The sequence below is a fragment of the Lithobates pipiens genome, unplaced genomic scaffold, assembly GCF_037356315.1.
Source record: "Lithobates pipiens isolate NorthernLeopardFrog02 unplaced genomic scaffold, aLitPip1_a1.2 Scaffold_19, whole genome shotgun sequence".
NCBI classification, from domain to species: domain Eukaryota; kingdom Metazoa; phylum Chordata; class Amphibia; order Anura; family Ranidae; genus Lithobates; species Lithobates pipiens.
The window spans coordinates 44,792,265-44,818,349 of NW_027507764.1; the positions used below are offsets into that span (position 1 = coordinate 44,792,265).

General features: G+C 47.7%; 1 protein-coding gene across 1 annotated transcript in view; it reads left to right on the forward strand.

Moving 5' to 3' along the window:
- The window catches only part of AGMO (alkylglycerol monooxygenase), a 311,710-nt gene that overhangs the window by 241,083 nt on the left and 44,542 nt on the right, over positions 1-26,085 (forward strand). The window lies entirely within an intron of this gene.

Sequence of the window (26,085 nt, forward strand, 5' to 3'; positions counted from 1 at the left end):
AATGACACTCTAAGAGCAAGGTTGCCTAGAAGTCAGGGAGGTGCAGTCAGGGGAGGCAAGTGAGGCAGACCCTCATCTGCCATGAACATAAGAAAAAAAAAAGGTCAAACTTCGAGGGTTGTAGCTCGGCTCACACAGACCCCCAATTTAGGAGGTAGGTAACCCACCACTGGTTAAAATTTTGGACCTATGGTTCCAGAGATATGGGGCTCCTTGCACAGCCCTGTCAGAAGCCACAGAACGGCCAGTTTAAATACAAGCTGGCACACTCTGTTTGCAGGAGACTGAGAGGATGATCTCACAGTGCCTCTCCTCACTTCTTGTCAGAAGCACTGAGCTCAATGGACAGCTTGGAGCATTGGACCAATGGTAAAGTACCATTGGTCCCAGCTGTCCAATAAACATGCTGCAGTGGAGGCTCTCACTGCAGTGTCATAGTAGGGGACATGTGTCTAAAAGACAAATACTCCCTCCTAGCCCAGCCCTGGGTATAAGATTTACCCACAATCCCATGTTTTTCTCACACAGTTAGGAGGGAGAATGAGAATCTTCTGCTGCTGAAAAGGTACAAGCTAGACAGAGGCGGCTCTCTAATTAGGCGGCTGCCTAAGGCTTCGCACTCCCAGGGGCCTTGCAGCCGCCTAATTTGCCTGGTGTGTGTGCGGGAGTGAGAGGGAATGTCCCCCACTCAGTGTCCCCAGGGCCAACTCTCTGCCAGCTACTACTTTTCCCTTGCCAGGAGCAGACTGTTCCCTTGAGTACTGCCCAAGGTGAGGTCTCATGGTCAGTGGGGGTCTCCATCGTGTACTCCCCTCCTCCAGTTCCTCCCCTTTTGCCGGGCTCTGCGGATCTCCTGCCATACGCAGAGCCCGGATAATGTCAGCAGCGGCCGAGCAGCTCTCACTCTTATCCACACTCCGCTCCCCGGTGGACGGCCTGTAATGGAGGTCCTGCTGCCACTGCCAGACCAGGCATCTGGCGATCATCGGGGCCTACCTGTCTGCCGGAGCCCAAGGTAAAGAATGACGGTCCTGCCTGACACTGATACATCCTGTGACGTCACCTCCTGACTGAGGGTGTTGCCAGCCGCCCCACACACACACACAGCCCTGATGATTTGTTGTAAATTTGGCATATGATGCACCTACTGACCCCCTGTCATCATCATTATCCTCCTAATCATCTCCCTGTGCCTGGCATCCTATTACCCCACCCCCTGTCATCTTCATCCCCCCGGCACACCTCTGCCAGCTTCCAACCCCTGTCATCTTTATCCCCCCTGCACCAGTCTGTCAGCTTCCCACCCCTGTCATCTTCATCCCCCTTGCACCCCTCTGCCAGCTTCCCACCCCTGTCATCTTCACCCCCCTGTACCTTTCTGTCAGCTCCCCACCACCCACCCCTGTCATCTTCATTCCCCTGCACTTTGGCATCCTACCACCCTGCCTCCTGTCATTATCATCCTTATCCCTCCTTCACCCTACCTCTGGCATCCTATCTGCCTACTCCCAATCATTATAGGGGTGATATGATTTCAGCCTCCCACCCCAATGCTGCTACCATTACCCCAAACCGCATCCTGTCATCCAACTGTACCCCAACAGTTGCATCACACACCACAATACTGCCCTGCCACCCAATGAGAGTAAATGAGAGCAACCAATGGGTGAGCAGTAATGATGTGCAGTAACCTCTAGTAACCAATCATTGAATGGTAATATTGTGCAGTAACCTCTAACAACAAATCCGTGAGCAGTTTTCTCATGCAGTAACCTAGCAAGCAATCAGTGAGTGTGAACCAGATGTTTTGCTTACATTATTAAAGTTTTTTTGAGATATATCTATGTGTATTCGTTTTTTGGGATGTTGGGGTGGAGAGCGAAATTGATTGGGGCCAAGGAAAATGTTTTGCCCAGGGTCCAATCTATATTAAAGATGGCCCTGGGTGTCCCCAGGCTGGTGGGGTAAGCGGGCTGGCACACACTGGGGTAAAGCCATTAAGGTTCCAGCCAGCTGTAACACAGCCCCCTCCACACTGAGAACATCTCTTCAGCTGCAGCCAAAGGCAGGTTCTAACACTGTCCTAGCCTTCTCCCAAACTGGCACCAAAATGCATAGCAGGAGTTGTAGTTCACCACACCACACACTAGACTTGGCCCTCCAGTGCCTGCGCTCTGCAGAGACTACACCTCCCAAAATGCACTGTTTGGCACTCAAAGCGAATGTGTCAGTTTCTCCTGCTTGTAGTAGGGGACAGAGGAGTGTATAGTGGGATCATCTGTCTGCACCCTGTCTGTGGCAGGATCATCTGTGGCTGTGGTTGTGGCACTAGTGTTTGGTGGCTGCTGCATCAATGTGGTGATATCATGTTAGCTGGGTGAGAGTTTGCTTGTCATTACCATAATAGGACCATCTCTTGTATCATGTCCGCACAGTCTCTGACCATCGCTTGTATTGTAGCCACACAGTATCTGACCATCTCTTGTATCATAACTACACAGTCTCTGACCATCTCTTGTATTAGGGCCTCACAGTCTCTGACTATCTCCTGAATCATGTCTGCACAGTCTCTGACCATCTCTTGTATAAAAGCCTCACAGTCTCTGACTATCTCTTGTATTATAGCCTCACAGTCTCTGACCAGCTCTTGTATTATAGCCTCACAGTCTCTGACCAGCTCTTGTATTATAGCCTCACAGTCTCTGACCATTTCTTGTATTATAGCCACATGGTCTCTGACCATCTTCTGTATCATGGTCTGCAGTCTTTGAGGGGGGAGCCTACAGAGGAGTCAAGAGCAGGAACGCTTCTAGGATGGGGGTCACCAGAGGAGTCAGATGTGTGTGGACTGTGGAGAGGATAACATAGGATGAAACCAGAGCCACCCAGCTGGAGCCCAGAGAGGACCATCTCACTGAGCCCTGCATGGGGCACCTGAGAGGAGGTCAGTAGCGGTGCTGCAAGGCCAGTCTGAGGGGGGTCAGTGATGTAAGGGGTTAGGGAATACGGTAAGGTAAGGGGGCACTGATATTAAGGTTCCTCCTTTTATATACGTAACCCCCCCCCCTTACCTTAGTGTATTTACTCTGCGGAAGGTGCTCTGTGGTCACCACAGTCTCCCCCTACATTAGAGTTTTAAATGCAAGTTGGAATTCTGCAGACTCTGATGTAAAGGGGAATGATGTGCACTCTGAGATAAGGTAATCTCTGCTAAGGGCGCCCCCCCCACATCAGATTTCCCCTTTTCACCAAAGTCTGCAGCATTCCTCTTTACATCAAAGTTCCCCTTGCGCTGTGTGCGTGTAATTATGTATATATATATACACAGTATACCCTATGTTTTATGGTATTTGATTAAAGAGTAATTGGTTAGAGAAAATTCTAGAAACTGTGAACATATAGTTCATAGGATTTAAGAACTCCTCTTCCTCCATGCAAACCGAAACAAAAACCCTGGCACGATGTCCACACCACTCACCATCCTTGGACAACCCATCACCTCCAGCACTAAAGCCAAAAGCCTCGGAGTCATCTTTGACTCAGACATGACGATGGATGCACAAATAGGATCAGTAGTCAGCAGATCCCACCATCTTCTTCGCCTACTGCGTAGACTCATCCCCTTCATCCCGGAAGGAGATACAGCAGCAGTAACTGGAACAATCATCAATTCCCGACTTGACTATGCAAATTCCCTCTACCTAGGACTTCCCAAATACCAAATTTCACATCTACAAACCGTCTACAAATACCAAATTTCACCTCTACAAACCGTCCACAGCAACCAGACTGGTAACTGGAAAAAAACCATGGGAATCAATCACCCCGTCCCTGAGGACCCTCCATTGGCTAACCGTGAAGGATCAAGTTACATTCAAGACCCTCTGCCTCACTCACAAATGTGCACAAGGAAAAGCCCCGCAATACCGCTGCGACAAAATAAAACACTACACCCCAGGTCACCCCCTCCGGTCAACTAACCAGAACCTCCTCCACATCCCCAAGACCCGTTATAAATTAAAAGGTGAACAAAGGTTCACAGTCCGAGGACCACGGCTATGGAACGCTCTACCCGCGGACATCCGCTCAGAAGAAAACCATCTGGCCTTCAGGAAGAAGCTCAAGACCCATCTCTTCTGAAGATCCAGACGGACAATGGCAGTAAAAGCACCCTGAGGCAATTTAGTTTGCATATGTAGCGCTATACAAGTTATTCATTCATTCATTCATTCTAAAACAAGCGAAAATTCCCTTTGCAAAGTAAAGATTCATTTTAAAAGTAAACATGTTCACCTCCTTAACCCCCATTAGGTCATTGCATCCTTCTCTGAGCTCCCACTTCTTCCCAATAGTGCCGTTCACACTCTATGATTCTCAGGGATGATTCATATGGATGACCCCCCCTTGTGAAACATTCATCCTCACCGCCGCCGATAGGGAGATTCAAACATGATCCAAGTGATTTAGTCAGCAAGAATATCTCTTGTGGTCTAAACTCCGCAGGAGTAATGTTCTTGTAGCATTATGACATCATTGTGCTAAAGTCAGGAGGACCATCTATTAATCACCGCTCAGCCCTATGTTCCTGCTCTAAGGTTATAGAGACGCAGGACGACAGGCAATTCCTTAGAGTGGAGATAGCTTTAGATATGATGATGTGCAGCATGCTAAGTAATGTATCAATGTAACACTTCCAGGTATTTATTACCTTTCACAGAGATCACAGTACTCCCCCGGACAATGCCTTCATCTGTTCTTCGCTCTGGAACAATGGAGCCATCTTTGTTCAGGCATCATCCAGGGCACCATCTACTTCCTGCACTAAGACGCTGGCTCACAGATGACACCATCAGCATGTAAATCCTGGTGCCTTTGCCCGGTCAAAGGGCCACACAACAAGTACCAAAGGGCTGCATGTGGCCCCCAGGCCGCAGGTTGGGCACCGAGGTTTTAAAATCATAATTCTTACAGCTTTGAAAGATTATCCTGCTGCTGTATAGTGTGATATGTCAGGGCTGTATTGATGCAGACTTGAAAAGATCCCCTATAAATTCCAAAGTAGTGAATCCAAAGACTGTGATTCAAAGAACAAGAAATCTAATCTAATGGGCATGCTCAGGTAGAAGTCCCCTTGGGACCCTATTCCTCCCACTGACACCTATGATGGGGCACTATTCCTTCCACTAACACCTATGATGGGGCACTATTCCTTCCACTAACACCTATGATGGGGCTCTATTCCTTCCACTAACACCTATGATGGGGCACTATTCCTTCCACTAACACCTATGATGGGGCATCTTTCTTCCCACTGATACCAATGATGGGGCACTATTCCTTCCACTGACACCAACAATGCTTCACTATTCCTTCCACTGACACCAATGATGGGGCACTATTCCTTCCACTGACATCAATGATGGGGTACTATTCCTTCCACTGACACCAATGATTGGGGCACTATTCCTTCCACTGACACCAATGATGGGGCGCTATTCCTTCCACTGACACCAATGATGGGGCACTATTCCTTTCACTGATACCAATAATGGGGCACTATTCCTTCCACTGACACCAACAATGGGACACTATTCCTTCCACTGACACCAACAATGGGGCACTATTCCTTCCACTGACACCAATGCTGGGGCATTATTCCTTCCACTAATACCTATGATGGGGCACTATTCCTTCCACTGATAGCAATGATGGGACACTATTCCTTCCACTGATAGCAATGATGGGACACTATTCCTTCCACTGATAGCAATGATCGGACACTATTCCTTCCACTGACACCAACAATGCTGTACTATTCCTTCCACTGACACCAATGATGGGGCATTTTTCCTTCCACTGACACCAATGATGGGGCACTATTCCTTTCACTGATACCAATGATGGGGCACTTTTTCTTCCGCTGATACCAATGATGGGACACTATTTCTCCCACTAATACCAATGATGGGGCACTATTCCTTCCTCTGATAGCAATGATGGGAAATTATTCCTCCCATTGATCCCAATGACTGGGGAACCATTTCTCTCACTGACACCATTGATGGGGCTCTATTGTTCCTTCTACTGACTATCAGCGCTATGCCATTTTTTAGTCCCATAACCACCAAGCCTGAGGTATTGTTACTCCTACTGATGATGGGTCATTTTCTACACCTGCTGGCCACAGTCTGTCCCCTAAAGTCTGAACGAGGATATATTGGCCCTTTTGTTTAGCAAGTTTGGAGACCCCCATTCCACAGGTATGACACGTACATACTCACACTGGTCCAGTCTGGGACAATGTAGCCATGCAGAAATTGCCATACATGGAATTCAACGCTCATAAAAAGTGGTTTGCACCGTGGTTGAGTTTATTTATTATTTTATATTATTTTATATATTTATTTAAAGTAATTATAAGAATTTGCAATTTGGATGATTGTATGATCAATGTGTCCCTTGCTTGTCCCAACCACTTGTACCCCTAAGAAAGCCCGATACATGAAAGCTGGATGGCTGAGCCCAAGGCATGGAGTCTGATTACTCTGCCTGCCTTGCGTTACCTTCCTCCATGCATATATTACAACTTTGATGTTCTCCCTTTAAAATGTAAATGAGGGCATGAATAAGGGAAGCAGCAAATGGGATTTCTGTTTGAACAAGACGAGGGCTTAACGAGGTCTATGCTGGCGAATGACGGAACAGTTTAATTGTCGTCCACGCAAGGGATTCTCTTAATGAACTTTTAATGGTCTTCTGGTTGGATAAGAAAAGGGACCTTCACATGGCAACAGTGCGGCGCTGTTACCTGACAAAAGCGGCCTTATTCCTTAAATTAACGATCGTCTACGGAACAGCCTACAATGATGGAACGGTGTTTGTACTGCGTGGAGTAATTGATGGACTCATTTATGCCTTGCATTTTAATTTTCATTATTTGTCACTTTTGTCAACATTTAGCACTGTATTTCCTGGCAGGAATGGGAAAATGTTTTTCTCTATCCTTCAATCCAGAAGGACCAGGGAAACCTCAGCCCTGGGATCCCTGGGAAAAGTATGCCTAGAAGCCCCTCAGAAAGGTTCAAAGGACTTCTGGTCTAAATGCAATTTTTTTATGTGGAAGGCCTACTAGTCTTTGGCCAGCCCAATGATATTTTAGAGGCTTGTTTGCATTGAGAGTCCCTAGTAAAATAACTTAAAGTGAATCTTCACCATTTTCACTCACCATCTGTCATACCAATTCTACCCCTCCCCTCTGCTCTCAAACTATCGGATAGTTTATATTTTTATATATTATTTAAATACCTTTTTTAGGGAACCCTTCTTGCACTTCTTGGTTTCTCGCCTAGGTAAGAAAGACATATTAGTTTCTCATATGTCCATGCCATGCCAACTCACTCTTCTCTCAGGAGGCCTTGGGTTACTCTACAGCATACTCAACATGGCACGTCATTGGGGGGGGGCAGGCTGTTTATCCTGGGTTACAAACCCCCTGATGATGTCACATGTGCATCATCAGGGAGCCTGGTGCAAGAACCCAGAAGAGGCAGCCAACCCTGTGCTGATGTCACAGGCAGGGCCGGACTTACCCTAGGGCTTGACTGGGCTCAAGCCCATGGGCCCCACCCAATAGGGGGCCCCGCCTGTTTCTGTTTTAAATACCACTAGGCGTCTGCGCTATAGCCGAAAGACGGCTACAGCACGGACGGCAATTGCCGGGAGGGTGTCCCTGGGCGTCCTCCTGATTACTTCCCCAATGCGTGCTGCCGTGGGCGTACATTGGGGAAGTTCTGTGTTGGCCGTGTCCCTTGGACACAGCCAATCACAGATCGTGCTAAATGGCCAATCACAGCAGCCATTTAGCACTCGATCGCAGTGTCCAATGGGAGAGGATCTCATATGTAAACATATGAGATCATCTCTCATCGCTGGCTCTCCCTCCTCACACAGAGACAGCCTGTGAGGAGGGAGAGCAAACTGCTGCAACGTCAAGGTAAAAAAATAAAAAAAAATAAAAGGGGAAAATAAAGTGCTCACAGTGCCACATGTCCCCAGGGCCATCTGTCAGTGCCATCTGTCCCCATTGCCAACATTCAGTGCCATCTGTCCCCTGTGCCACCTGTCCCCAGTGCCATCTGTCCCCAGTGCTACCTGTCAGTGCCATCTGTCCCCAGTGCCACCTGTCCCCAGTGCCATCTGTCCCCAGTGCTACCTGTCCCCAGTGCCATCTGTCCCCAGTGCCACGTATAAGTTCTATCTGGTATAAGTGCCATCTGTCATCAGTGTCACGTGTCATCAGTGCCACCTATTAGTGTCATCTTACAGTGCCACGTATTAGTGCCATCTGTCATCAGTGGCACATATTAGTGCCATCTGTCATCAGTGTCATGTGTCATCAGTGCCACCTATTAGTGCCATCTGTTATCAGTGTCACGTGTCATCAGTGCCATGTATCAGTGCCATCTGTCATCAGTGCCACCTGTCAGTGTCAGGTGTCATCTGTTATCAGTGTCACATGTCATCAGTGCCACGTATCAGTGCCATCTGTCGTCAGTATCACATATTAGTTTAATCTGTCATCAGTGTCACGTATTAGTGCCCTCTGTCATCAGTGCAAAAAATGCTGATTCATCTATGAAACAAGTGTATTTAACTGAGGAGTTGACTGAGGACTGAGGAATTGAATCATTCATTCAATCCCATTTTTTTTTTTTTTTTTATAATTCAGATTAATTTAACATTTTTAATAGACTTCAGCAATTTACATAAATTATGTCATTAAGTTTAGTTGTTTGTTCAGAATCGTGATCTCTATTTTTATTCTCAGTTTATCCTGAATTGTGTAGCTCTAATACATAGCTTGTGTATGCATCATTTTGTTCTATTTAAAGTAATGTATAGAAGGTAGGGCCCGAAAGTGACTCAAGCCCAGGGGCCCCCACCACCCTAAGTCCTGTCCTGGCCACAGGAAATGGAGGCGCAAGTCCAGATTTGCAGCGGCAGAGCAGCTAATCCTTACTGAACATATCTGAATTTGCTGGACGTATGGGTATGTTCTTGTACATAACCCAACGAAAAAGGCAAGGGATGAGGAGCGAGGGGGGTCAAAAAGAGATGAGTTCCTTTTTAGACCAGGCTTTTTTCTGGCACTTTTTGTTTACAAGCTTATATCAGTATTTTTTGCTAGAAAATTACTTATAACCCCCAAACATCATGCAAAAACCCCAATGGTGACGTTTTATACACCTTTACGAGTTACTTGTTTAGAGTTACAGAGAGGAGGTCTATTGACTCGCTCTAACGTTCGCGGCAATACCTCACATGTGTGGTGCAAACACCGTTTACATATGCATGTGCGAATTACGTATGCGTTCTCTTCTGTATGTGAGCACGGAGAAATGGGGGTGCTTTCACTTATTTTTTATTTTTATTTTTTTTATTTTACTTTTTATTTATTTTTTCTATTACAAGGAATGTAAACATCCCTTGTAATAGAAATAAGGGATGGCAGTTCCTCTTTATGGAGAGATCTGGTGGTCAAAAAGACCCCAAATCTCTTTAAAATCTTTGAAAGCAAAAGTTATAAAAAAAAGCAAAAAAAAAAAAATCTTTTGCTTTAAAGAAGAAAAAATTTATTTACTTCCAGCCTGGACCGGAAGCTGTACACTCACTACTTTACATTGCAGCAAAGTGTAATTTCTTCAGTGTTGTCACTTGAAGAGATAGAATAAAATATTTACAAAAATGTGAGGGGTGCACTCACTTTTGTGAGATACTGTGTATATATATATATATAGTATGGATGCCCTCTGATTCCTCTTGTACCAAATTGTAAAGTAACTGAAATGTCTGCCTTCATTTTATTAAGTGCTGCTCAAATTGTTGGTGCTATATAATCCTAATAATGATAATAATAATATATACACACACACACACACACACACACACACACACACACATATATATATATATATCCAAAAGTATTGGGACACCTGCCTTTACATGCACATGAACTTTATTGCATCCCAGTCTTAGTCCAGAAGGTGAACGTTGGCCCACCCTTTGCAGCTATAACAGCTTCAACTCTTCTGGGAAGGCCGTCCACAAGGTTTAGGAGTGTGTGTATGGGAATGTTTGACCATTCTTCCAGAAGTGCATTTGTGGAGACAGGCACTGATGTTGGACGAGAAGGCCTGGCTCTACTTCATCCCAAAGGTGTTCTATCGGGTTGATATCGGGCCAGTCAAGTTCCTCCACCCCAAACTCGCTCTTTATGGACCTTGCTTTGTACACTGGTGTGCAGTCACATTGGAACAGGAAGAGGACATCCCCAAACTGTTCCCACAATGTTGGGAGCATGAAATTGTCCAAAATGTCTTGGTATTCCGACGCCTTAAGTGCTCTCTTCACTGGAACTAAGGGGCCAAGCCCAACCTCTGAAAAACAACCCTACGCCATGATCCCCCTTCAACCAAATGATTTGGACCAGTGCACAAAGCAAAGCCCGTAAAGACATGGATGAGCGAGTTTGGGGTGGAGGAACTTGATTGGCCTGCATGGAGTCCTGACCCCAGCCCAATAGAACACCATTGAGATGAATTAAAGCGGAGACTGCGTGCCAGCTCTTCTCGTCCAATGTCAGTGCCTGACCTCACAAATGCTCTTCTGGAAGAATGGTCAAACATTCCCATAGACACACTCCTAAACCTTGTGGACGGCCTTCCCAGAACAGTTGAAGCTGTTATAGCTGCAAAGGACGGGCCAACTCAATATTGAACCCTACAGACTAAGACTGGGATGTCATTAAAGATCATGTGCGTGTAAAGGCAGGCGTCCCAATACTTTGGGTAATATAAGGTATATATACAGAAAATGCAGCTCAACGAAAAATAATCAATCGTATTCAGACAGCGCGGGATATTTTTATTTTAATGTAGAAATACTGTATATACATATAAAAAAAAAGGGTTGGACAGACTCGATGGACCACTTTGTCTTTTTCTGCCGTCACTCTCTATATTTTTATTTTTTTTATTTTGTAACACTGGCTAAGGATCCACATTATTAAAATAAAAATAAAAATGTACCAGACGTTGGGCCCTTGTCTAGTAGAAAATCATAACAATAAAAACCTAGAAAAGGGCCAAGTGGTCCATAAATTCTATCCCCCATTTTTTTTTTTTTTTTTAAACTTCATCAAAGTTCTTTAGCTCAGAACAATTATGTAAGAGTTTCCATGTATTTGTCTATAGCAGTGCGTCTACAAATGAGGTCACACTTTTTCAGTCTGTTCTTCGAGTCTGCGCTCCCGGTGACGCCGTGTTTACATTTGTAAAATACATTGTTGAGTTTTCTTCTCCAAGTCAAACATTTGTCTTTATTGAGACGTTGTGGCTTCTTATACTCTTATGATGTAGTGCTGGTACCCCCCCCCCCCTCCCCCCCTTTCCAATTTCATTTTTCTAGCGGAATATAAATACATCTGGAATTTTGTTTACCTTGTTTTTTTGGCCGCGCGGCGGTGCGAAAAAGGCCGTCCCTGGAAAAAGTGCGCTATTCTTTTCCACGATGGGTCGAGTTGTATTAGAAGCTGGAAGTAAATGTCTTTTTAACCTGTGCTTTTCAACATTTGATATCCTTAACTTTTCTGTTAGGTCAGTGGAAAAGTTGGAAAGTTCAGTCCCCGAGTCGCACTTTGGGGCTGAGGATGTCTGCTAGTTGGATCAGTTACTCTATACTAAATGACTAACTAGAGCTGAGCTTGGCAGCTGAGGTCCTCCAGCTGTGGAGGAACCCAAATTCCCAGCGTGCCTTGCAGGGTCTTAGAGTGACTTAAAGCGATAAAGTCAAGTAGGTACGGCACTGCCACCTATACATCAAATAGGAAATAGGGTAGGGAAAAGGACTTGGAAATGTTGGTTAAAGTGTTTGTAAACCCTTACAAACCACTTTGACCTACAGGTAAGCCTAGATTAAGGCTTACCTGTAGGTCCAAGCAATATCTCCTAAACCTATATGGTTTAGGAGATATTTGCCCGAAAACGGGCACCGTAGACAGCGGCGCGCAGGCGCACTGAACGCGGCAGTTCCAAAAATGGAGCTGCCGCATTTGTCGACTCCCGTGCGCATGCGCGGGAGTGACGTCATCGCGGCTTCACCGAATGACAGCGGCGGAGCTGCGAGACGCCACCAGCAAGATGGATGCGGCAGACTACAGGGGACAGCGCGAGTTCGCTGGCTCCTGTGTCAGGTAAGTGACACATAATGGGCTACTATGCGATGCATAGTAGTCCATTATGCTTTACCTTTGCAGGGAAAAAAACAGGAAGTAAACTCATCAGGGTTTACTTCCTCTTTAACAGTAAGGGAAACAGCAACACTCAACGCCAAGTGGTAGCCATAAAACATACGGAATTTTGAAATGTATGAAAAGGTACATACTAGGGCTGTTACTGATTAAAATTTTCGTGTTCGATTAATCGTTTTTTTTTTTAAATCGATTAATCGTTTTTTTTTTTTAATCGATTAATCGATTAATTTCGATTAATTATAACGCACATACAGATCCAACTACTTTTAGCTGATCTCCTTGCATTGCAACTCTGCATTAGTCAGTGGTAAATGTGGTATACACTATATACAATCACCCGAGACTAGTTCATTTCTACAATCCGTGACTAAACTTCACAGTCCACACAAATACGTTTTAAATTCAAACTGTAGCGCTGACGTAAGTCATTTTTTTTTCCACAGTAGCGTGACAATCCCTCCACCTCCGGTCTAACTAATCACTCTCACCTTATGGCATGGACCCCTGTGCAAACAGGTGGTCATGCAAGTGGGTATCAAAAGGGTTAACAAGGACCATAAACTTCACATCTCCTTAGATCTCAGCAAGGACGCCGGGTCATGGGTAGAAAGAAAAGATCTAAGTGCTCACCGCTTAAGTATAAGATTTCATTTTTGTGTTCAAACAGAAACTACTCACATAAAGATGATAAAAACACAGCATGTAAAGCCGACAATCGTGTTAGTTCCGTAGGGCAGCAGCGGGTGATGTCATGCGTAGCTCCTCCCCCCGTATGGGTTATGTTCAATCAGAACTTTGACGTCACCAGACTCCTCCCCCCTTCCCTTCGTTAGCAGACGGAGGCACTTGGGGAAGGGGGGAGGAGTCCCGTGACGTTGATGTCCGTGAGGTCACCGGATCTCCGACGGAACTCCCTGAAGACCCGGAAGCCGGTGGAGAGGTGAGTACCGATCAAAAGAATTTTGATTGATCAAAAAAATTAATCGAATAATCGACTAATTAATCTTTAATTTCCACAGCCCTAGTAGATACATAAGTGTAGTGCAAATAATGCAATTGAAATATTTCATCTGTATTTAGGGCCAGGGCAGGGGGGCTGAGGGAGGGGGTCAGAAGGGACATGTTCCTCAGGCGCAGTGTTGACATACTATATTGTCAAAAGTATTAGGCCGCCTTCCTTTACATGCTCATGAACTTTAATGGCATCCCAGTCTTATGCACACGATTGGACATTCCGACAACAAAATCCATGGTTTTTTTTCAGACGGATGTTGGCTCAAACTTGTCTTGCATACACACGGTCACACAATGTTGTCGGAAATTTCGAACGTCAAGAACGCGGTGACGTGCGATGAGCTGAGAAAATTGAAGTTCAATAGTCAGAAGCGGCTCTTCTGCTTGATTCCGAGCATGCGTGACACTTTGTGCATCGGAATTGTTTACACACGATCGCAATTTCCGACAATGGATTTTGTTTTCGGAAAATTTGAGATCCAGATCTCAAATTTTGTATGTCGGAAATTCCAATGAAAAATGTCCCATGGAGCCTAAAAAGCTCCCATCGAACATTTTCCATCGGAAAATCCGAGCGTGTGTACAGGGCATTAGTCCGTAGGGTTCAATATTAAGTTGGCCCACCCTTTGCAGCTTCAACTCTTCTGGGAAGGCCGTCCACAAGATTTAGGTGTTTCTATGAGAATGTTTGACCATTCTTCCAGAAGCGCATTTGTGAGGTCAGGCACTGATGTTGGACGAGAAGGCCAGACTCGCAGTCTCCACTCTAATTCATCCCAAAGGTGTTCTGTGGGTTGATGTCAGGACTCTGTGCAGGCCAGTCAAGTTCCTCCACCCCAAACTCGCTCATCCATGTCTTTATGGGCCTTGCTTTGTGCACTGGTCCAAATCATTTGGTGGAATTGGGATTATGGTGCGGTGTTGTTTTTCAGGGGATGGGCTTGGCCCCTTAGTTCCAGTGAAGGAACTCTTAAGATGTCAGGATACCAAGACATTTTGGACAATTTCATGCTCCCAACTTTGTGGGAACAGTTTGGGGATGGCCCCTTCCTGTTCCAACATGACTGCACACCAGTGTACAAAGCAGACCTGAACCTGCTAAAACACCTTTGCGATGAATTAGAGCAGAGACTGTGAGCCAGGCCTTCTTGTCCAACATCAGTGCCTGACCTCACAGACGCAGTTCTGGAAGAATGGTCAAACATTCCCATAGACACACTCCTAAACCTTGTGGACAGCCTTCCCAGAAGAGTTGAAGCTGTTATAGCTGCAAAGGGTTGGTAAAGGCCCCTTTCACATGGGGCGGATCAGTAATGATGATCCGCTCGCTCAGCGGGGATCGCTCCGTTGTCCCCGCTGAACCGGCAGCGGACAGGGCGGTCCCTGCACCCGCTCTCCTCTATGGGGATCGGATGAGCACAGACCGTCTGTCCGTGTTCATCCGACCTGCTCTGCAAACGGATAGAAAAATAGGATTTTCCTCTGCCTGCAGAATCGGACAATTGCGGAGGCGGACAATAGCGGGTGTCTGTGGATGTTTATCCGCAGACACCCGCTATCCCATAGGGATGCATGTATGTCCGTATTTCATCCGCAAACGGATGGATGAAATACAGAAATACTGTCCACATGTGTGAAAGGGGCCTAACTCATAATTGAACCCTACAGACTAAAGCCTCGTACACACGATTGGATTTTCAAACGGGAATTGTGCGATGACAGGCCGCTGTCGCAAAATTTGACAGTTTGTACACTCCATCGGACAAATGTCTGTTGTTGGAATTTCCAAGCGTGTGTACACAAGTCCGTTGGGCAAAAGTCCAAAGTACAAACACGCATGCTCGGAAGCAAGGAATGAGCCGGAAGCGGTCGGTCTCGTAAACTAGCGTTCGTAATGGAGAATTAACATTCGTGACGCGGCAAATCATGAAATCTCGAAATGCAGCGCACAATTCTCTTCTTCCTTAATGGGATAATAATGAAGCTGCTTTGCTGGGGATACTGATGGAGTTATTGCAAACACATTTTCAAAAGCTTTTTTTTTTTCCAATGATATCAAGAATAATATTATTAATGCTTGTTATTTATTTTTGTTGGGCAAATTACCACAACACCATTATCCCATAGTTTTTAGAGCCCATTCACACAGGGGCAACACGACTTGTAGGCGACTTGATCAGGCTACTTGGACACGACTTGACAGCGGCGACTTGGGACGACTTCAAAACGACTTGTGATGACTTCAAGCGCGACTTGGGACGACTTACAAGTCGCCCCAGGCCAGGCGACTTTTGCCGCGGCCAAGCAGAGAATGAGCTCAAGGGGAAACTCCACGGCAAATTTCTGAAAAAAATTTGGCGTGGGTTCCCCCTCCGAGAGCATACCAGGCCCTTAGGTCTGGTATGGATTCCAAGGGGAACCCCCTACGCCGAAAAAACGGCGTGGGGGTCCCCCCCAGATCCACACCAGACCCTTATCCGAGCACGCTACCCGGCCGGCTAGGAAAGGGGGTGGGGACGAGCGGGCGGCCCCCCCCCTCCTGAGCCGTACCAGGCCGCGTGCCCTCAACATGGGGGGGTGCCTTGGGGGAGGGGGGCGTGCGGCCCCCCCCACCCCAAAGCACCTTGTCCCCATGTTGATGAGGACAAGGGCCTCTTCCCGACAACCCTGGCCGTTGGTTGTCGGGGTCTGCGGGCGGGGGGCTTATCGGAATCCGGGAGCCCCCTTTAATAAGGGGGCCCCCGGATACCGGCCCCCCACCCTATGTGAATGAGTATGGGGTACAATGTACCCCTACCCATTCACCTGTGAAATAAAGTACAATAAAACACACAACACAGAGAAAAAGTATTTTATTGCACAGCCGGGGGTCTTCCGTCTTCGGGGGTCTTCTCGCCGGACTCCTCCGCTATGTGTGTGTAGCTCTTTTGCCAGCGGAGGAGTCCGGCTTTCTTCCTCCCCGCCGCCGGCCTCTTCTCCCGACTTCGGGGGTCTTGTCCCCCTCTTCGGTTCTTCTGCCGGGCCACCGCGCCTGGTCCGGTGGCCCGGTCTTCTGTCGCCGTCTTCCGTTCTTCTGTCGCCGCCTTCGGTTCTTCTGCCGGGCCACCGCGCCTTCTTATAGCTCTTTTACAGGCGGTGGCCCGGTCTTCCGTCGCCGCCGCCGCCTTCCGTTCTTCTCCTTCTTCTTCTTCTCCTGGAGATGTTGACTCGACGAGCTCTCCGGCCACAATGCCAGGGACGCGCTCCGCTGCCTCTTATATAGGGACAATGGGGCGGTGTCACATGGGTTGATGTCACATGGGTTGGTCACACGGGTTGATGTCACATGGTGACCCCGCCCCCTTACCATGTGACATCAACCCATGTGACCAACCCATGTGACATCAACCCATGTGACACCGCCCCATTGTCCCTATATAAGAGGCAGCGGAGCGCGTCCCTGGCATTGTGGCCGGAGAGCTCGTCGAGTCAACATCTCCAGGAGAAGAAGAAGGAGAAGAACGGAAGGCGGCGGCGGCGGCGGCGGCGGCGGCGGCGGCGACGGAAGACTGGGCCACCGCCTGTAAAAGAGCTATAAGAAGGCGCGGTGGCCCGGCAGAAGAACCGAAGGCGGCGACAGAAGAACGGAAGACGGCGACAGAAGACCGGGCCACCGGACCAGGCGCTGTGGCCCGGCAGAAGAACCGAAGAGGGGGACAAGACCCCCGAAGTCGGGAGAAGAGGCCGGCGGCGGGGAGGAAGAAAGCCGGACTCCTCCGCTGGCAAAAGAGCTACACACACATAGCGGAGGAGTCCGGCGAGAAGACCCCCGAAGACGGAAGACCCCCGGCTGTGCAATAAAATACTTTTTCTCTGTGTTGTGTGTTTTATTGTACTTTATTTCACAGGTGAATGGGTAGGGGTACATTGTACCCCATACTCATTCACATAGGGTGGGGGGCCGGTATCCGGGGGCCCCCTTATTAAAGGGGGCTCCCGGATTCCGATAAGCCCCCCGCCCGCAGACCCCGACAACCAACGGCCAGGGTTGTCGGGAAGAGGCCCTTGTCCTCATCAACATGGGGACAAGGTGCTTTGGGGTGGGGGGGCCGCACGCCCCCCCTCCCCCAAGGCACCCCCCCATGTTGAGGGCACGCGGCCTGGTACGGCTCAGGAGGGGGGGGCCGTCCGCTCGTCCCCACCCCCTTTCCTGGCCGGCCGGGTAGCGTGCTCGGATAAGGGTCTGGTGTGGATCTGGGGGGGACCCCCACGCCGTTTTTTCGGCGTAGGGGGTTCCCCTTGGAATCCATACCAGACCTAAGGGCCTGGTATGCTCTCGGAGGGGGAACCCACGCCAAATTTTTTTCAGAAATTTGCCGTGGAGTTCCCTCTTGAGAGCTGATAATTCTGTCAAAGTCGCCTCCGTATAGACAGAGATCCGACTTGGAGGCGACCTCCATTGAAATCAATGGGTACCGGTCGCCTACAAGTCGGATAGAAGTAGTACAGGAACCTTTTTTGAAGTCGGAGCGACTTCAGTAGTGTGCATTAACACGGCTCTCATTCACTTACATTGATTTTTAAATGTTGTCCGACCTGAGGCGACCTGAGGCGACTAGGGGCGACCTGAAGTCGGATCAGGAGTTGCCCCTGTGTGAATGGGCTCTTAAGATCAAAGGTACAACTATGTTGGTGTTCTTTGTTTGTTTTTTTAAATATAACTGCCTACTCCCAAACTGTCATTTGAAGTAAAACACACAGCCAAGTATTATTCTACACAATTTTTTTTTTATTGTGCATTAAAAAATAGAAAACAAATAAAATTAGACATGCTATCTGCCAATAGAACTTTGTGTCCATAGACATGAATGCCGGACTCGGCCCCTCCCCGACACCCACATCATTGGATTTGATTGACCGCAGCGGGAGCCAATGGCTGCGCTGCTATCAATCTATCCAATCAAGGATCCCGTGGAGAAAGGGACAGCGTGTCCCCGCAGAGGCAAATACGGGGTTCAGGTAAGTAAAATGGGAAGGCGGGGGGCTGAAAAAAAAAAACGGATCTATGTATGGCCAGCGTTAATCCTAGTACACACTAAAGCCCCATACACACTATCAGCTTTTCCGCTCATTTTTTCCTTCAGATTTACCAAAACCATATAATATGAGGTCAAACCTTAAGAGTTTCAATTTGTATGGAATCAGGCAGACACTTGTACTACATGGTTTTGGTAAATCTGAAGACAAAAATCAGCAGAAAATCTGATGGTGTGTATGGGGCTTTAGACAGGGTTGCACGAAAAAAAAACCTGACAGCTCCAGTCGGAGCCACTGTACTAACCATCCAACATTAGTACATCAATCTCCTCTGCTGAGCTGTTATGTTCTGACAGGGGGATGCCCCCCCCACCAGAACACTCAGATTAGCGCTCTCTGCCATTGGCTGAGAGAACTGATTGGGAGCTGGTCAGCTGCTGGTTTTCCGGCATGCTCGTCTGACATAAGCTGGCCAAACGCCTGGCTTGTAGCGGATAGACCGACATACACACGGGTCAAACGTCGGCCATTTTTTTTGAACAGGCAAATGTCTTCTGACATTCGGCCCGTGTGTACCAAACTTAAGTCTCACCCGTCCATCATCTTACATCCCCTTTCCCGTATACCTTTACCTTAGCATTATCCTTACAGCATCTTACCTCTATCTCTCCCCTTATCTTTCCCTTACCCCTCTCCCTTGGTATCACCCTTCCATTATCCCAATTTTTAGTCTCCACTTACCCTTCCCTTTCTTTATGCCTCTACCTTAGCATCATCCTTACATCACTGTACCTCTATCTCTAACATTATCTTCCCCTTCCCTTACTCTTTCCCCTCCCATCATCTACCTTTCTCTCTCTCCTTATCCTTCCCTTACCTTAAGTGTCTACCTAAACATCATCCTTTCACCACCTTACCTGTATCTCTCATTTTATCTTTCTCTTGCTTATCATTAACCTTTCATTCTACTCTAAAGCCGCGTACACACGGGCGGACTGTCTGGCCAACTTAGTCCGTCGAAAACACATTTCAGCGGACAGTCCGCTCGTGTGTGGGCTTCAGCGGACTTTTTCAGCGTGCAGTCTGGCGGACTAAGTATTTCGGAATTTCCGTAATATTGTCCGTCGTACTTTGGTTTCAGCGGACAATCCGCTCGTGAGTAGGCTAGTTCGACGGACTAAGTATGGCGCATGCTCAGAAAGGATTTACACGGCGAAAGGTTGCATTGCTGTGTATTGGACTTCCTATTTCTAGTCCCGTCGTACGTGCTGTACACGTCATCGCGCAAGCTTTCGACGGACTGTTTGTGCATCCGTGTGTGGTCAAGTCCGTTCATTCAAAAAAGTAGGACGGACTGTCCGTCGGATTGTCTGACGGACTAAGTTGGCCATACAGTCCACCTGTGTGTACGCGGCTTAATGCCCTGTACACACGGTTGGATTTTCCGACAGAAAATGTTCAATGGGAGCTTTTTGTAGGAAATTCCGACCGTGTGTAGGCTCCATGTGACATTTTCCATCAGAATTTCCATCACACAAAATTTGAGATCTGGTTCTCAAATTTTCCAAAAACAAAATCCGTTGTCGGAAATTCTGATCGTGTGTACACAATTCCGACGCAAAAGGTTCCACGCATGCTCGGAATCAAGCAGAAGAGCCGCACTGGCTATTGAACTTAATTTTTCTTGGCTCGTCCTATGTGTTGTATGTCACCGCGTTCTTGACATTCGCAATTTCCGACCAACTTTGTGTGACCGTGAGTATGCAAGACAAGTTTGAGCCAACATCCGTTGGAAAAAATCCATGGATTTTGTTGTCGGAATGTCCGATAAATGTCAGATTGTGTGTACGGGGCATTATCCTTTACCCTTCCATTACCCTTCTATCTTATGCCGAGTACACACGATCAGAATTTCGGCCAGCAAAAGACTGATGAGAGCTTTTCATCGGAAAATGCAACCATGTGTATGCTCCATCGGAAATTTAGCTGGCCAAATTCCCGCCAGCAAAAATTTGAGAGCATGTTCTCAATTTTTCCAATGGAAAAACGACAATTTCGACACGCAAAAACTCACGCATGCTCATATTCAACTAGGAGATGGAAGCTATTGGCTACTGGGTATTGAACTTCCTTTTTCTAGTCCCGTGTTGTTGAACGTCACTTCGTTCTTGACGGACGGAATTTGGTGTGACCGTGTGTATGCAAGACAGCTTGAGCGAAATCCCGTCGGAATTCCGTCAGGAAAACCATCAGAGCTTTTTCCGACCAAAATTCAGTTCGTGTGTACACGGCATAAGTCTCATCCTTCCATCACCTTACCATTCTCTTCCCTTCTAAAGCCTTGTACACACGGTCGGAGAATCCGTCGGAATGTGTCCTATCGGACCGTGTCGTCGGATAATCCGACTGTGTGTGGTATGCATTGGACTGATTCCGTCCGAATATCCGTCGGACCCAATTTTCCATGTTGGAAATATTTCCCGACCAACTGGTTTGATCGGACATACTCCGATCATGTGTAGCCAATTTTGATCGGACCAAGTGCCACGCATGCTCAGATCAAATTCCTACATCAAAGCTATTAGTTACTAGCCTGAATGTAGTCCCATCGTAACGAAATTACGTCATCATGTTCTGAAAGATCGGATTTTTCGATAACTTAGTCCGACTGTGTGAATGCAACAGTTTCGGACACAATCTGTCAGACTAAATCTGACGGACAAAATCCGACGGATTTGGTTGGCAGAATCTCCGACCGTGTGTACAGGGGCTTACACTTTCCTAACCTTCATCTTTTTCATCAGTTTGCACCCTTTCTTCTCTCTTTCTCGCTCCTTATCCTTTCCTCAACTTTCTCCTCATCCTCAGCCTAGTCTTCCCATCACCTTTCACTACTTCCCCTTCCCTTATTCCTCCCTTTACCTTACTCCTCTACTTTATTATCTTCCAATTAACTTACACCTCTCTCTTTCCTTATCCATCCTTCAACTTTCTCTTCTTCCTCAGCCTTGTCTTCCCATCGCCTTTTCACCCCTCTCCCTTCCCTTATACCTTCGTTACCTTACTCCTCTCCTTCAGTATTCCCTCCATACCTTACTTTACCATCTATTTCTCTACGTATTCCCTTCATTACCTTACTTTTCCCTCTGTTTTGCTGCCCCTTTCCCCATCCCTCTCCTGACCTCTCTCCATGTTCTCCATCCCTCTGACCTCTCTCCATGCTCCCCATCCCCCTTCTGACCATTCTCCATGCGCCTCATCCCCCTTCTGACCATTCTCCATGCACCTCATCCTTCTCTATGATCCCCATCCCTCTCCTGACCTCTCTCCATGTTCCCCGTTCCTCTCCTGACCTCTCTCCATGTTCCCCGTCCCTCTCCTGACCTCTATCCATGTTTTGCATCCTTCGCCTGACCCCTCTTCATGCTCCCCATCCCTCTCCTGACCCCTCTCCATGTTCTCCACCCCCCTCCATGTTCCCCAATCCCCATCTCTCTCCATGCTCCCTATCCCTCTCCTGAACCCTCTCCATGTTCTCCACCCCTCTCCATGTTCCCCATCTCTCCCCATGCTCCCTATCCCTCTCCTGACCACTGTCCATGTTCTCCATCCCTCTCCATGTTCCCCATCTTTCTCCTGTCCCATCTCCATGTTCCCCATCCCTCTCCATGCTCCTCATCCCTTTCCTGACCCCTCTCTATGCTCTCCATCCCTATCTTGACCCATCTCCATATTCCCCATGCCTCTCCTGCCCCCTCTACATGTTTCCCATACCTCTCCTCACCCCTCTACATGCTCCTCATCCCTCTCCTCGTCCCTCTCCTCATCGCTCTCCTGACCTCTGTCCATGTTACCCATCTCCCACCTGATCCCTCTTCATGCACCCTATCTGGACCCTTGTTTACCATACCTGTACATGTTTCCCATACCTCTCCTGACTCCTCTTCATGCTCCCCATCCCTCTCCTAATTATTCTCCATGTTCCCCATCCCACTCCTAACTCTTCTCCATGCTCCCCATCTCTCTCCTGACCCCTATCCATGCAACTTTTTCCCATTCCTGACCCCTCTCCGTGTTCCCCATCCCTCTCTTGAACTTTGTGTTCTCCAGCTCACTGCTGACCCCTATCAATGCTCCCTATCCCACTCCTAACTGTTCTCCATTCTCCCCATTCCTCCCCTGACCACTCTCTATGTTCCCCATCCCTCTCTGGACCCCTCTCCATGCTCCCTATCCCTATTCTGACCCCTCTCCATGCTCCCTATCCCTATCCGGACCCCTCACCATGCTCCCCATTCCTCTCCTGACCCCTCTCCATGTTCCTCATCCCTCTCCTGACCTTTGTCTATGCTCTCCATCTCTCTCCTGACCCCTCTCTATGCTCTTTATCTCCCCATTAGGGATGAGTCTGGTGTTCGAGTCGAAAATAAATTTGTAACGAACATCGGGTGTTCGGCCATTCGCCGAATTTAGAACATTATGGGGCGTTCACGGGAAATTTGAGCGCCCGCTGAACGCCCCATAATGAACTGCAAGACCGTCAATGCACTGCAAGAATGCAGTGCATTTACAGCAGCTGATTGGCCTGACCTACATGTTTTGGCCAATCACAGCTCGCTCTGCTGTGAGAGTCATGATTGGCCAATGGCAGTATGGCTCAGGGGGCTGAGTCTACGCCCCACACTGCGTAAGGCTGCTTACATATCGGCCGTACATAGTGTAATGATTGAGAGGAGCAAAATTACATTTCTAAAGGAAAAATGTCATTTAAAACTGCTCGCGGCTGTGATGTATTGTCGGATCCCGACAATACAGATAAAAATCGTTGAAAAAAGAGTATTAATGTGGAAAAAAGTTTTAAAAGCTGCAGTTTTTTCAGGAGCAGTGTTTTTAATAATGCTTGAAGTGAAACAATAAAAATGAAATATTCATACCAGGTCCTTCAGGTCTTGGATTTTAAGGGGAACCCCGCGCCAAAATAAAAAAAAATGGCATGGAGCCCCCCCCCCCCCCCCCCAAAATCCATACCAGATCCTTCAGGTCTGATATTGATTCTAAGGGGAACCTCCCACCAGAATGAAAAAAAAAAAAATGGTGTGGGGGTCCCCCAAAATCCATAACAGACCCTTTTCCGAGCAAGCAACCTAGCAGGCCGGAGGAACGGGGGGTGACAAGAGAGCACCCTCCTTCCTGAACGGTACCAGGCCACATGCCCTCAACACGAGGAGGGTGCTTTGGGGTCCCTCTATGCTCCTCATCCCTCTCCTGACCCCTCTCCATGCTCCCCCTCTCCTGACCCCTCTCCTTGCTCCCCATCCCTCTCCTGACCCCTCTCTATGCTCCCCATTATTCTTCTGAACCCTCTTTATGCTCCCTATGCCTCTTCTGAACCCTCTCTATGCTCCCTATGCCTCTTCTGAACCCTCTCTATGCTACCCACCCCTCTCCTGATTTCTGTCCATGCTCCCCATCCCTCTCCTGACCCTTCTCCATGCTCCCCTTCCCTCTCCTGACATCTCTCGATTCTCCCCACCCCTCTCCTGACCCCCCTCCATGCTCCTCATCCCTCTCCTGACCCCCTCCATGATCCTCATCCTGCTCCTGACCCCCTTCATGCTCCTCATCCCTCTCCTGACCCCCTCCATGATCCTCATCCTGCTCCTGACCCCTCTCCATGCTCCCACTATGACTCGCCTACTTGTCTTATTTTCTTATCCTGCTCCTTTCCTCCCCCCTCCTCTCCCCAGACTCTTCAGAGAAGGAGAATGGCTCAGCGAACATAGAAATTGTGCCTCCCACTCCTTTATCACACTTCTCATTGTCTGATATATTTTCATTGCCCTTTTTGGCTAACAGAAAACATTTTAACTTGTGACCTCCTGTTCCTCGTGATTGCTCCCCACCCTCGTTCCATTCTTCCCACCTCCCTGATTTATCAGCCGGCCACTACTGGCAAGAAAATGTTTTTCATTCCTTGTCTCAGGAGCTTTCGCTTCCCTTCCAATACACCTACATGCTGCTTTTATACCGAGACCCCGGCCTAGTGCTGCGTCTGCTACTTTCTGCTCATAAATATTGCTCGTTTGGTTTGGACATGTCTGGCTACAGTGTATCCGTGAAAAGCTACTGCTAATATTATATTTGGTGTACTAATTAGTCATGGGAATCTTTAAAGCTGAACTCCGGAATATGTAAATATTGCCTAACGACAAGAGTCATGTGTATTCTTCTTGGGTTGTCTATGGATTGCAGTTCAGAATCCAAGGCCTACCCAGAGCGGGATTTCTTGAGCAGCGTGATATTTAACCATGTACCATGGATGGGCGAACTGCTTAGGGAAATCGAAGTATGCATGCACCGCTGCCTGCTTAGGGGGGCATGTACATGGAGGGGGCCTGTCAGCAAGGCCCGGCCAATGATTCACAGCCGTGACCTGATGATTGGCTTTGTCCAGTCACAGCCTAGAGCTCTGTGTTGACAATCAACACAGAGCTCTGTACAGAGGGAATGATCTCTCTGTTTCTCCTCCCTGCAAAGAAATGTAGAGATCTAGTAGTAAAAGTAGCTCACTTTACACACATTACATATAGCTAGGCACACATTTAACGCTTAGATCGCCCTAGATGTTAACCCCTTCCCAGCCATTGCCATTACTACAGTGACAGTGTATAGTATTATCACTGATCACTGTATTAAGGCCCATACACACGATTGGACTTTTTGAGAACAAATATGCAAATTTGCTGCAACATCGGACAAACTTTTTCGATTTTCATCGGACTTTTGTCAGACAAAAGTCAGATGGAGCAAAGTCCGATCGTGTGTACAGAAAACCATAGGACTTTTGTACAAAATACAAACACGCATGCTCAGAACCAATGCAAAACATCAGACAACAATACAGAAGTTAACCAAAGGTGGCGGTAAAGAGCAGAAAAAAAACACGTGATTTGGTGAAAGTTGGCTGAAAAAGTCCTGCCGTGTGTATGCAATACAAGTTCACGGCCGACGCCCATTGTACAAAGAGCCATGGGAAAGTTTGTACAAAGTCCGATCGTGTGTATGAGGCTCAAGTGTCACTGGCGATGTCAGTGGCAGTTAGTCAGTTCCTTTCCCCTGCGACACTTAGACCCCTTTCACTGTGGAGGTGTTTTCCAGGTGCTTTTGGGTTAAAAATAGCGCCTGTAAAGCGCCTGAACAATACCTCCCCTGCAGCCCCAGTGTGAGAGCCGGAGTGCTTTCACACTGGAGCTGTGCGCTTGTAGGTAGTTAGAAAAAGTCTTGCAAGCAGCATCTTTTTCGGGCGGTGCAGCAGCGATGTACCACACCGCTCCTCCACCGCCCCTGCCATTGGAATTAATGGGCACGATGCTGAAGCATCAGCAAAGCGACTCGGCAGCGGCGCTTTGCGGGCACTATTAACATTAACCCTTTATTTGGCTGCTAGCGTTGGTTAAAAGTGCCCCACTAGTGGCCGAAAAGCGCTGCTATTACAGCGGTAAAAATTAGCGCCACTTTACCGCTGACGCCCCCTGCCCCTGTGTGAAAGTAGCCTTATAGCCTGTACCCATGACAGGATTTTCCAACAACAAAATCCGTAGAATTTTTTTTCCGATGGCTGTTGGCTCAAACTTGTCTTGCATACACACGGTCACACAAAGTTGGTTGGAAATTCCGAACGTTCAAGAACGCGGTGACGTACAACGCGTACGACGAGCCGAGAAAAATGAAGTTCAATAGCCAGT